The sequence below is a fragment of the Ctenopharyngodon idella genome, chromosome 8, assembly GCF_019924925.1.
Source record: "Ctenopharyngodon idella isolate HZGC_01 chromosome 8, HZGC01, whole genome shotgun sequence".
Taxonomy (NCBI): Eukaryota; Metazoa; Chordata; class Actinopteri; order Cypriniformes; family Xenocyprididae; genus Ctenopharyngodon; species Ctenopharyngodon idella.
The window spans coordinates 8416487-8429901 of NC_067227.1; the positions used below are offsets into that span (position 1 = coordinate 8416487).

The 13415-nt window shown below is 37.3% G+C and overlaps 1 long non-coding RNA gene and 1 pseudogene across 2 annotated transcripts; both read right to left on the reverse strand.

Moving 5' to 3' along the window:
• Positions 1 to 637: 637 nt before the first annotated feature.
• LOC127517779 (phosphatidate cytidylyltransferase 2-like) lies at positions 638 to 3182 on the reverse strand (annotated as a pseudogene).
• Positions 3183 to 7337: 4155 nt separating this feature from the next.
• LOC127518158 (uncharacterized) lies at positions 7338 to 10415 on the reverse strand. Of its 2 annotated transcripts, none has more exons than XR_007931470.1 (4): positions 10389 to 10415; positions 8725 to 8761; positions 8485 to 8586; positions 7338 to 7416 (listed from the first exon to the last, which is right to left on the reverse strand). It is a non-coding gene; the product is annotated as an uncharacterized LOC127518158 (long non-coding RNA). The 2 variants fall into 2 exon arrangements; XR_007931469.1 differs by lacking the exon at positions 10389 to 10415 and adding an exon at positions 9083 to 9586.
• Positions 10416 to 13415: the final 3000 nt, after the last annotated feature.

Sequence of the window (13415 nt, forward strand, 5' to 3'; positions counted from 1 at the left end):
TTTTTATGCGCATTTTGGGATATTGCATAAAAACAATGCTGGATGGAAATGCCAAGATGCGCATAAATTCTAAAAATGTGCATAAAAAAGTTAGGCGCTCAATTGAGATGGATACATTTTTTTTTTTTTTTTTAAGTGATAAGACATGCATAAACACATTTACAAATAAATCCCTTGATGCGCAACAAAAAACTCATGTGACTTTGCCTCAACAGTGGTTATATAACTGGACTAACCAGCGTATTAGTTTCATTGCACAACATCTCAAATGTTGTTTTAGATATTTTGGAAAGTCTGTCATCAAAATGATTTGGTATAATTCCCTTAATAATTCCCCTTATAAATTATTTAAGAGTGCTTTATTTAAGGTATCCTAACCTAGTTAGGAGTAACAAAATGGCAGCAGAGAGGAGGAGACCACACACTTTCCAACACAGATATAATGTATTGAAGTTATGTATATGTATTATGTTATGTAGCATATATTATGAAATAATGACAGGGAGTTGATAAAACGATACAGGCTTGATCGTAAAGGTATTCTTTTTGTAACTGACCTTGTGAGAAATGTAATAACTTCTCCCACTCTACAAATCAGTGCTCTGACTGCAGTAATGAAAGTAATTATGAAATTGCTCTAGACCAGCAAACTGCCAAAATTTCTGCTTTTATAGAGTTGGTACCCCATAATAGTCCAGCCCATAATAGTCTGCAGTACAGATGGTAGGCTGTAGTCCTGAAGCTGGAAGAGATCAGATGGCTCACAGTTCACTGTGGAAGTGTTGAGAGTGGCTATTTTAACTCCAGTGGACACACAGAGGAAGAGTAAACTGTAGCCATGCAGGACAGTAGTATTACAACACAACTGTAACACAGTTCGTAGAACAGGGAAGGAGGAGGCGAGAACCAGCGAACATTCAACAACTTTTTAATCGTATAAAATTAACAAACAACAAAACGAAGTAAAAAAGTAAAAGCGGGGGTAAGGACAGATGAGGTGAGAGAAAAGAACACGGAAGCATCAGGAGCGACAGAGAGACGAGAGAGGGAAAAAAACCTCTAAAGATAAATAGTCCAGGCCTGGTCCTCTCTCATCCTTCACTGTTGTCGCTCCTCCATTTATGCTTCCGGAGCTCCTCCGTGAGAAACTCGAGACGTACGGCGCGCAGGTGGCGCTCATCATCAATCACGCCACCGGCCTCGCCCAATTCTCACGGCTCTCGCCCTCGTCCTGCTTGCCACATACCCCCATCGCCCCTCAAGAGCTGGGGAGGACTCCCAAGACTGCGCTCTACTCCCCCCCTCCAGGGGGACCTGTCAAGGCAGCCGCAGCACCTGGGGGTATGGACAGACGAGGTGAGAGAAAAGGAGACGGAAGCATCAGGAGCGACAGAGATGAGAGAGGGAAAAAAAGTCCAGGCCTGGTCCTCTCTCGTCCTTCACTGTCGTCGCTCCTCCTTTTATGCTCTCTGAGCTCATCCGTGAGAAACTCGAGACTGGTGCGGCGCACAGGTGGCGCTCATCATCAGTCACGCCACCGGCCTCGCCCTGTTCTCACGGCTCTCGCCCTCGTCCTGCTTGCCACAACAACACTGGAGTGGAAGCCGCCGATAAACCTTTCCCATGTCTTAAGAGACAACTTAAAGGCTGTGACTGAGAATGAATCCAAACATGCAATCGATTATGCTATTACAAATAATATTGGAGATTGGTGCAATAAACCAGATGATCTCCTCTAAAAGGTTTTGAATGATTAAGTCCGAGTGAATCGCCACAATCAGCACGGTCAAATGAGTCCAGATGAACATGCAGAATGGCAGGCGATAGAGTTTCTTCACCACACTCAAAACAACCATGCAGAACCCTACGAGGTACAGGGCAAAGGGAATGAAGTGATGGTATTTGCTGAGCATGTGTACACACTCCTCCCTCTGCACCAGGGTGAAAAAATAATCTGTGATCTTTTCCTCATAGAAGAAGTAGCTCACGCACAGCAGGAAGTACAAGCTTAGGGTTCTGAACCATGGCATGTGGTAACAGTGATAGACTCTGTAACCAGTTGTGATGATCTGATGGAAGAACTTGATCAGAAACGGCATCATCATCAGAGCCATCGGACCCAGATAAACAATAAAGATGAAGAAGAAGGAGGAGATCATAGCCGGAGTGAGAATCTCCCATGTGTATCTCTCCCACCAGATCTTCAATCGTAAGGAAAGGCCTGAGGGGACTTCATTGAGAACCTCTGGTGTGTCATCGGCAGGAACGGGAACTTCAGGAACCTCGGAGTCTGATTTAGTCTCATTGTCCGAGGCTCCATCTCTCTCCTTATCCTCCGAGTGCTGATGTTGCAGCTCCAATTGAAGAGGTTCAGAATAACCCTCCTAGAAGAAAGACAATTCTGATGATGGTTAGATGGAGACAGACATGTCAGTTTTCATAAATTAAATTCTAAGCATGTAAAGCAGGGGTGTCCAATCCTGCTCCTGGGGGGCCTCTCCAACACACCTGCCTGGAAGTTTTTAATGATCCTAAAGACCTTTATTAGCTGGTTCAGGTGTGTTTAATTAGGACTAGAGCTAAACTCTGCTAGATAATGGTTGATTGCACACCCCTAATGTAGAGCATGTCTGATGGGTCAAGTGTTCTAAATTGTTAACATACAGTACGTATAAGAATATACAAATATAAGACAGGGAAAATAATTTACTATACAAATAATTTAAGTAAAAAAGAACTCACCTTTAGGCCATCATCCAAGCGAATCCCTGAATAAATGGTTCCAAAGCCGCCTTCAGTTAGCTGAATGCTGATTTTGTCGCTGCAAGCGTTGATGTCTGTTCAAAGAAAAATAAGAGTTGTTGACGTGAAATGTCAAGCGGTGTCCTGCAGAGTGACATAATTCTAAAACTTTTAAAACAACATTTATCTAATTCATACATTAATTGAGATACTACATTAAATAGTTATGCTTTTAGAAATTAATTTGTCACATTACAGGACTATTTATGTAATAAAAATATTTTTCTCAGTGTAAAATACAACTTCACTTCATACATACATACAAATTGAAATTAAATCTTGTTGTTAAAAAAAGTTTATTTAATTCAATTCAATTGTATCAATTCTTGTATCAAACGTGTGTTGAGTTATGTTAGGGTTGTGGTAGCAAACTGACCCATTATTGTTTCCTCATCATCCTTCAGCTGGCTTGACTGAGGTGCCACAGTGTCCACTGCTGGATTATCCGAAGCTTGTGGGACGTCGACTCTACAGTCTGACACAGCAGAGACTGGAACCTGGGGGATGTCGATTGATTTGACATTAAACTCACACATGACACTGTTGAGAGCATGGAGGACCTCAGCACTCCATTCAGATGCATCACCAACAAAATCATAAAAGGCGTCATCATCATCAATTTTAGGGGGACTGGTGGGTTCTTCTTCAGTATGGAGGACTTCTGGGCCACTGGTGGTATGCTGAGAAGTCTGACCTAAAGAGGGTAATGACATCAACATAACCATATAAATAAATACTGCCGCTAAGCTTGCTATAAATTGTGGCATTCTCACAGGACACATTCTTGCTTTTCACTAAAAACAGTTAAACATGCCTTGAGTCCCCTATATTAAGTTCCATTAGTGAATTCTGTAGTAAAATTTCAGTTTTTAATTCATGCTTGTGCATATACATTGATTGTATTGTTTCAAATTAAGTTACAGATTAACTTACAGACTTCGACTGTGGCCCTAAATTTTTTACTGTCTTCCAAAACATAAAAATGTAAAGCCCTGTGCAGACACTAAGTGTTACATATTCTCATAACATGTACATTTATTTCATTTAGGCCTACCATCAGTACTACCCACAGGTAGTAGATCACTCTGGTCAACTTTTTCATCCTGAACTGAGTAGGTGTTCTTGACTTCTCTCCTTTCTCTCAGAAGTAAAGCAGTTAGTCCCAGTAAGGTAAGCAGTACCATTTTGAATGTGGTAACTACCGTAAGCTGCCAGATGTGCAAATGAGTATCACTTTACTGAGCAACTAGCAACAAGATGTGCAAAGTGAGAATCCACGTATGAAGCTGCAAGATATGCAAAGTGAGATTCCACGTATGAAGCTGCAAGATCTGCAAAGTAACACTAGAACTAGAACACTAGAACTGATGCAGATTGAGTGTGAGTCTGTTTATGTCAGCATATTGCTGTGACGTCACATTCTAAATGACATTCCAAAGCTGCTGCAAGAGCGCTGTTGGTGAGTCCCTACCTGATTGGTCCGTTTTGCAATATGGGCGGGGCGTCTGCGTTTATTTAGGAAAATCATCATACCGCTGTCTGTTTGGTGAATCAATGCTTATTTATTAATTGGTGCCGATTTCAGTCGTCCTCAGGTAAGAATTATGGTCTAATATTGTCTTTTGCGTTGTAAATTATTTATGTGGTGTAACTTTGGAGAGCGTCAAAGGTTTTTATTTACAACGTGTTTTTACAGCGTTGAACAACGTAAACAAAATGTAGACGATGTACATTAGTCGAAGTAAGACATTCGTTGTGCAGTGTAAACAGCTTCACTGATTATTACGGAAATGTGTGTGAGATCGCGATGAACTTAGATGTGTGACAGCTTTTTACAGCAGGCAGTGCCAAGTTGCGTGGGTCTCCCTTGCTCTCAGAGGATTAGCCTATCTATGTGTAATGTAAACATGACGGTAATTTACTGTCTTTAAATATTTTTACAACATGCAAATGTGAATGCGGATTCAACATTTGATGAGTTATGTGGATTTTGTTGTAATAACGTTAGTTAATGGTTTATTTTTTTTAAATTAATGTTTCGGCTCAGGCATCATGCCGTGCGACAGCAGAAAACAGAAAAAGCGCCAAGAACGTGAAGTAAAAGAGCAAGAAGTTAGCCTATGTATTTTTGTAATATTTTAAGTTCTTATTCAGTCTTAAGAAACCATGGAAAATAACAAAAACAATACTCCATATTCAAAATTACTCCACTGTTTCGTTAGAAATGCCCATGATTAAATTTAATTTTCAAGTTGTCAGTACACATCAATAGCTTAATCTAAACAATACGTGTTTTATAGGTAGAAGAAATAAACATGCCTATTTAGTCGTGTAAGCTGTCGTCTGACTTCTGTCAGTGCTTTAAAAACAATGTCCATTAGTCTAAAGTTTTCATATTTAGAGAATTATTGATGCATTTTATTGAGAAAACTATATTTGTCATGCTTTAGGTTTGTAAATCGCGCATTTGGATAATCATTTCAGCTGTACGTGTTATAACTTTTTCTGACAGCTAGATGGTGCCAGAGCATTACTTTCAGCCATCTGTCAACCAAAATTTGGACTTAATCTTCCTTAATTGCTCACTGCCAGTTTGATGTTTTGTTTGTCAGTCTTTATTCATTTATACTTGTTAAATGATTAATATACTGAAAATCATTGTAATAAATACTAATATTATTTGAAATCAACTGACACTGTATGTTGTTTGTTGACTGCGAAACTGCACTGAAAGAACAGGGATGGGGTCAGTCATTTTGGGGGTTTTATGAGCGTTTTATTAAGGCCTTTTTCCAAATTAATTGTTATTTATGAATCTGTATGATATGAAAGTATTTTTATAACATCTGCCAAATAGGACTGAAGCATAGGGACTAAAGGCGTTACACAGTGCTTAGAGGTGTTGCAGGTGTGCCTACAAGTAACCTTTGTGTTTCAGATGTCAGAATACCATGGCCACTCTCATCACCACCTACAACTAACCCTCGCTGTGCCGAAGTTAGACTATGGCTCCCAAAACACCACCTTCAAGAAATCTTTTTAAGATGTTTGAAAACATTCCTGATCATACTTTTCAGGAGTACTGCAATTCTGGAGGCAATGCTGGGATAGATGTTAGACGGTTCATCCCCCTTGATCAGCAGGAACTGCCTAGCGACATTCATCCCTTAACTACCCAGTTGTAGAGCAGTTTAGTAAAGTGACAAGGCAGAACTAAACAACCCTCCGTAGGTAGCTAGACCGTCCCATTTAACAACGCTCAATCCGACCTTCACGGGCTTCTTATAAGAAATGTGTAGAAAAATTACACAATGTGTAACACTCTAATTTTGTGTCAGTATTAACTAAAAATGTGTAGAAAAAAATAACCTCTTTTACACACATCCATGTGTAGTTTAAAAATTAACACAACTTGGGAATTTACTCGCAGCATTTAATACAATAGGTGTAGACTGATGTGCTTAACAAACTTAGTGGGTTTTTGTTTTTTTATAACATGTCCGTTTATTAGATAATTGAACTGAACCAATAGCAACTAGGGACTTCGACTGATTAGAATCCAGTCAGCCGATAGTCTTTTAATGACAGCGACCATTTAGTTTTTACATCTATATTGTAATATACCATATCACTTAATTATGTTAATCTATTAATGGATTTCGCACGCAAAATTTCGCCAAGCAATGGTAACGTTAAATGTGACCGCTCCTGTGTATTGCACTCGGTTTACACAAAATGTCACCTGTAATGGCGTATTAAAAATGGTCTACTCCTTAGTGATTGTCTTAAGTAGTTGTAGTGGATTTGAAAGTTTGCTGAAATGATTGGCAATATGTGATAAGTGCTATGGAGCCATTGGTGCAGTGCAGGCTAGGTAACGTTAGCATACAATATATAAATATGCTAACTTTATAAGTGACTTTTGCATTATGTCTACAGTAAATGAACTAATCAGAAGATGGACCATTTTCTATTCAGTGAGTCTCACCAGATTGAATTTATTCAGGTAAGCATTGCAGTAAAACTCACTAATCATTAATTCATACCAAATCAATCATTCTAAACAACTGTAGTTTTTATTTTTGAATTCCATACTGTAAAAAATATTTTTTTTTAAATATATTTCAAAATATACAAAAAAATGGCCAAATAATCGCTAAAATATATTTCTAAAAATATTTTCAAATATATTTACATAAATTTCTAAAAATATTTTTCAAAAGCATTTAAAAATATACTTTGCCCTACATTTTCAACCAAAGAAAATACATTCACATGTGACATTTGAAAAACTTTTATTTGTTGTCTATAACACGTGAACATTTGAATAAAAATCAGCAAGGAACATACTTTACAATGTTCAAAAAATATACAATATTACAATATATTCAAACAAATATAACTTTTTTGCTTTCAAGAAGTCTCCGTTTCCCCAGTTCAAATCCTCAAAGCCTCCTTGGACACATTTGGAAATCAGTTTTTGTTTTTTAGTTAACTAAATGTTTCTAGTAAATTTTCCTTTCACCAAGTATTGACTTACCTATATGGCTGCCATGGTTTCCTCGTCAAGGGCACTTCTTCTCTCTCCACCACTGTCAGTTTTGCTCTTAGCTCCTACAAAAGACAAAACAGAACATCTGTACAGGTATAGAGGACATGCACTTTATCTTCTGACTAGTTATGGATTTCCTGATATTTTTGTTTACACTGGAACTAAAACAATTACAGGTATACTGGATTTTAAAGATATTTAATGGGCATATTTTTGGACAGTACAGTAAAGAAACTGATGATTGCGGAGAGGTTGAATTAGCCTTTCTTTACACTTCTGCATTGCATTTTCACTTTTACAAATGAAGGGATAGTGGAATATCACAAAGGCACATTCATTTAAGCTAACTTAACTTAAAAGGGATAATCCACCCAAAAACAGAAATGATCTCATCATTTACTTGCCCTCATATGCTGTTCCACATGATTATGACATTCTCTTTTTCTGTGGAACACAAACAGATATTTTAAGAAAAATAATCCATCTCTGTGAGCTCACACAAGAAGGTCAAAAACCAAACAAAGTGAACATGATGGTAATCCATATGACATCAGTTGACGAATCAATGTCTTCTGAAGTGAAACAATAGGTATATTTGAGAAATACTATTATGGTAAATTTGTTACACTACAAATTTGCCAACTGTCAAATTTGGGCTCAAACTCGGCATGTTGTAATTTGTGATGTGTGTTTTAAAGCTTGAGGAGTCATTTGGAAGCACAGACTTTAAAATATTAGTATTTTTCTAACACGCACCTATTGTTTCACTTCAACAAGGGTCATATTGACTACTGTTGTTTTTTTTACTCTGTGGTTTTTGAAGCGTCGACTTTACACTTGCACTTACAGAGATGGATTATTTTCTAAAAATCATCATTTGAAAGTCATATTCTGAGAGTATTTTCATTTTTGGGTGAAGTATCCCTTTTTTTTAGTATCAGAAACAAAAACGTTATTTTTCTTCGCCAAAAAAAAAAAACAATCTGTAATTTGGCCTTTATATTTGAATACAACTTTTGAATTTCTACAGTCTTTTGAATTCTGTTTCTTCCATGTTTATTACTGTGCAGCTGTTTTGTATAAAGTGTTACAGAAATGAAGATGATTTGACTATAAACACTATCCTGTACCTATGACTTGTGGTCAGAGGCTCTCCAGCGCAATCGTTGGGCTGGTGGGGCAGCCCGCATGTGGACAAAGAAGCGTCTTGACAGATGGGTTTGGACCCGCACCTGTTCCAGACAGACAGAAACAGATATTAACAAAGACACAAGTGCAGAGAACATCAATTCATAAATTACACAAATAAAATAATTAAATACTTTTAAAAAATTATTCTACTTCTTAAAGTGTCTCATGATCATTCTCACCTTGTTGCTGTTGCACAAACTATCTCCACTTCTGCTTCTGAAAATAAAAAGTACATACAGTAATGAATGACACATGTAAACCTGTAGGTGGTGACAAATAAGCATCTTTTGTTACAATCGACTTATTGAATCACTGGCTCAACTGGTTCATCGAAAACAGCTTGTCATTCAGCAAAAAGTGAGCAAAAACTACAGTATTATATAACCTAGGCTATATTAAAAAAAAATTATAGAAAATTTGAGACAATGAAACGCCATTAATGCCAAACCAGCGTATGCCTGAAATCTAATAAGGAGCGAATAACGTGTGCCAAATTAACAAGTTTAGCAAAACATTTAAATTTAGCAAATAACTTACAGGCTCCACTATCAGTGACAGGATCACGTGAGCATCGTCGTTCAACAAGAGTACCCCGGGGATGAAGTGTTTTTGTAGGCCAACCCGGAAGTTAGCGGCGCATGGGTTCCCTCGATCGAAAGCCTATGCGTTTTTCCCATAGACTTTTGGAAAATCGCAAAAAATAAGCTCTGTGTTTAACAAAGGGTTATGACACACGTTTTGTCTATCAAGATAATCTTTACAAGTTAACACAACATTTATACATTTTGAAGCCTAAATAAAGTCGTCAGATATAAAAAGCTAACAGTAGGCTATAAACGGACTACAGCACACCATGGTCGCGGATCAACGTCACCACCACCAAGCTTCCTCAAACTTTATTTAAAAAACAACTTTATTTAAAAACATGCTCACTGATTATGATCTGCGCTGTGTATGAATACTTATCCACTTTTTCCATAAGAAATGCTGTCCAAATGTCCTGTTTGTCATGATGACGTCTAAAGTCCCCGCCAAAGGAAGTAGTCCCTTTTGGCAATTTCTTAGCAACCGCTGTTTTTAAGACACAATAAAGGTTTAAAAAAATCACAAGCGGGTTGTAACTGGTGTGTTTTATGTCATAGATCAAAACGTGAAAATATTTAGAGGCTTTGTTAACCACAGACCTTATTTCAGGCGATTTAGCAAATACCCATTCAAAAAACCCATAGACTTTGGGGCGATGGAACCGGAAGTCCTAAAATGCTAACTCGCTTCCGGGTTTTGCCTACAAAAACACGTCATCCCTGAGGTACTCTATAGAGCTTGGCAAACTACGTCACTGCGCGTTGCATTTTGGGTAGTCACCGCCATGTTTTAGGTCACGCTCAGGAGCGTACAATGACAACAAATACAAATCACCAAGTGAAAAAACGACTGTATTTACGTTAATTTTTTAAAGAGCTGCTTGTACTTGCTTAGAATAAATGGACTAATATTTGAATCTCTTGTGTTTCTCAGTCGAATCTCAGTCGTGTGGCCAGGAGACGATATACACACGCATAGAAATCATACTGCCGCCTTCTATCGTACCACACACAGGAGTGATTTCTCTATTGCAGTTTTTAATAACTAAGTGGTACCGATATATCTGCCAGATAAAATAATAAATACAATATAGATTGATCTCAGCCAGCATATCATCAAATCGCCCTTATTTCTTAATGTTAAAGCATTAAGGGATAACAACAGCATGACCCTCTGTAATGCAGCTCTGAAATGAATTACATTGTGGAGTCGCTAGTAAGTTTTACTGGACTTAAATGGAACAAATGCATGATCTTACTGAGAGAAGCTGAACAATGAATCAAAGGTGTGCTGCTTTATGAACACGGAGAGTGATCGCAAGTGTTATTAACAAACAAAACGTAGTAAACACCAAACTAATAAAGCATGTACAGAAAAGCAGATGAGCAACGCAACACATTTAATTACACAAGCATTTTCCTCCCATAAAGAAAACGCTTAATGGACAGTGGAATAAAGACCAAACACTATACTAAAGCGTACTATACAGAAAAATTGGTGTGTGCAGAATTTGATCTTTTAATATCACTTATAGGCTACATTATGCGACGTTAAGCATTTTCTTTATAACGGTTTTATACGGATGAAAACGTTTTGTTCATATTCTGGGCTTTTGCTGTACATAGTTTCTATGCGAGGAAAACGTTTAACGTGAAATTAAACGCGTTGCGTTCAAATTCTGGGCTCAACTGCTTTTCTGCACATATTATGGTTTATTAGTATGATGTTTACTTACATTAAGCCACGTTAAGCGTTTTAGAATGTCCCGAAAATGGGATAAAATGGCGCTCCATTTCACATCCGTTTTCCACGCTGGTCAGTATATGCAGATAGTTTATAACACAGCCAGCGTTCACCATTCTAATATGTTTTTAACTGTAATATAAATTTTAACATCTACCTCTACTGTACTGTCGGTGACCTAAAGTCCCAGAATGCATTGCGTTGCTGACGTCACGTTCACAGACTCTATAGCAAGCGGCACGGTCTCCCAAACACTCTACAGCTGAAATTTTAAAAAATATTAAACATTTTGTGTGTAACGTTAGTTTTCGCTAGTGTCCAAATTAAAAACAACTAACGTTAAAACGGAAATCTAAACATCTCAGATGCGTCTCACGTGAGCAAATGAAACCAACAGGACATTAAATTGACAAATAAAGTTAAAAAAAAACCTTGACAATACAAAACATTATACATCCAAAGTAGCAATTAACATTATATATGTGAGAAATGATGACTAAAAATACATTTATAACTCACCTTTTCCTCCGAGAACTCCCGATTACCGACCGTTACAGATAAACGTGACGCGCATGCGCAGTACTCCAAAAGTCCGTGAACGCTGCTAGTGGTTTCCAATTCAAATTACATCAAAGTTATTAACATCGTACATCTAACGAATTTATTCATCTATTTATTTTTTTGACGTGCATTTAAATGCTATATTACACTGACATTAAATTACAAATAATTAAATAAATAAATAAAGTAATTAATGAATAATAGATTAAAATACACATTTGTTAGGGTGTTTCTAATAAAAGCTGGGGATCAAGTGCCATGATCACTCTGTATTTTTTGGGAAGATCTTGTGAACAAAATTGGTCAATGTGGAAAATATGGGGAAATTCATGTTTTTTTTTTTTCTGTAAGTGTTTAAAATTCTTCTAACATTTAATGGAATGTAGTTTTGATCGCAATTCTTTCTTCCACCCACATTTGCATTGTCGACTGTAAGATTGGAAATATATTTTTAAATATAAATGCATTTTCTTGCCCCTGAAATACATTTTTAAATATATTTTAAGTATATGAAGGTTGAAACAATATATATTTTCAGTTTCAAAAATATATTTCATTGAACTTCACTGTTCACAACATATTATTACCATATTATATATATATATATATATATAATTTTTTTTTTTTTTTTTTAACTGTATGGGTTATTTTGATATTTTATTAGGTTTAAGAGTCCCACCTGACCAGGAAGATGCCTAATATGATTTCAGCATATCAGCGCACAGGTGGGAGAGCACTACTGAGGGAAAGAAAAATCATCACATGGTGACTTCTTGCATGTGTCCTACTGTGAATTTATCTCAAACAGCTATCCCTTCACTGCAGACAAGCTGAAATGGGCTAAATTTCTTGATTACAGTCTTTACGTCTGAATCATTTGGAGAGAAATAAAGCGATGTAAGTATTAAAATGTAATTGGCATAATTTACCATGTTTTACCATGACTAATATCGATCTAGCTTACTGCAGTGTGCAACAAGTGTCTCATAGCAGCCGCCGAGTGAACGCACAGAGTAGCACTATAACAACTTTCAACACACAAATGTATCTAATATGATAAACAGCGCTGCTTTACCCTACGTGCACATGACCGGAAGAAGCGAAAGCAGCGACTGCAGCATAATAAAAGATCTGCTGCTGTTGATTCAGCTTTGATCACAGGAATAAATGAAGGCCCCGTCCACACAGAGACGAGTTTAGGTGTATACGCAACAATTTTGTATCGTATAGGCGTTTCGTCCAGACGGATCTGGTGTTTTCAGAACGTGAATCCGATATTTTTTGAAACTGCGTCCCAGAGTGGATAAATCTGAAAGCGGCGCCCTTTAGTTTTCGTCTGTACAGCCAATCCGTATATTTTGTGAAACGATCATGTCATCACCCCAAGTGTCGACCCTAGTCAGACACCACTTACAGCACAAAACAGCAACAACACCAATAGTGGACTACATGCTTGTGTTCGTGCTGCAGAAGCCTATTAGCTTTACTAAAATAAAGCTTTATTACTAAGCTTTACTAAAGTTTGTGTACAGCGCACAAGGTTTATGCGCATGCTCCAAGTCTTGTTCTCTGTTTTTAGTCTATCTCTGTGGCAGAATTACAGCGCCGCATACTGATCTGGCATGTATGCTACATCGTTTTGAGTCGGTTTCAGTCATTTCGTGTCTACGCAGATATTTCTTGAGACGAGGGGAAAAAAGATTGGATAGGGAAAGATCTGGCTTTGTGTGGATGTAGCCTAAATTTAACCTATATTCACTTAGAAAACAGTACATATTTCATAATATTACTGTTTTTGCTGTATTTTCTGGATCAAATTAAAGCTTTGGTGAGCAAAAGAGACTTTTAAAAACATTAAGATGCTTAGTATTTTTCAAAATTGTGTGAAGCCAAGGAAAGCACGTAATGTTACACATCTTGGACACGTTTACACATCTTTGTGTTAACCTTTCAGACACATTTACTGTGTTAAAATCATTAA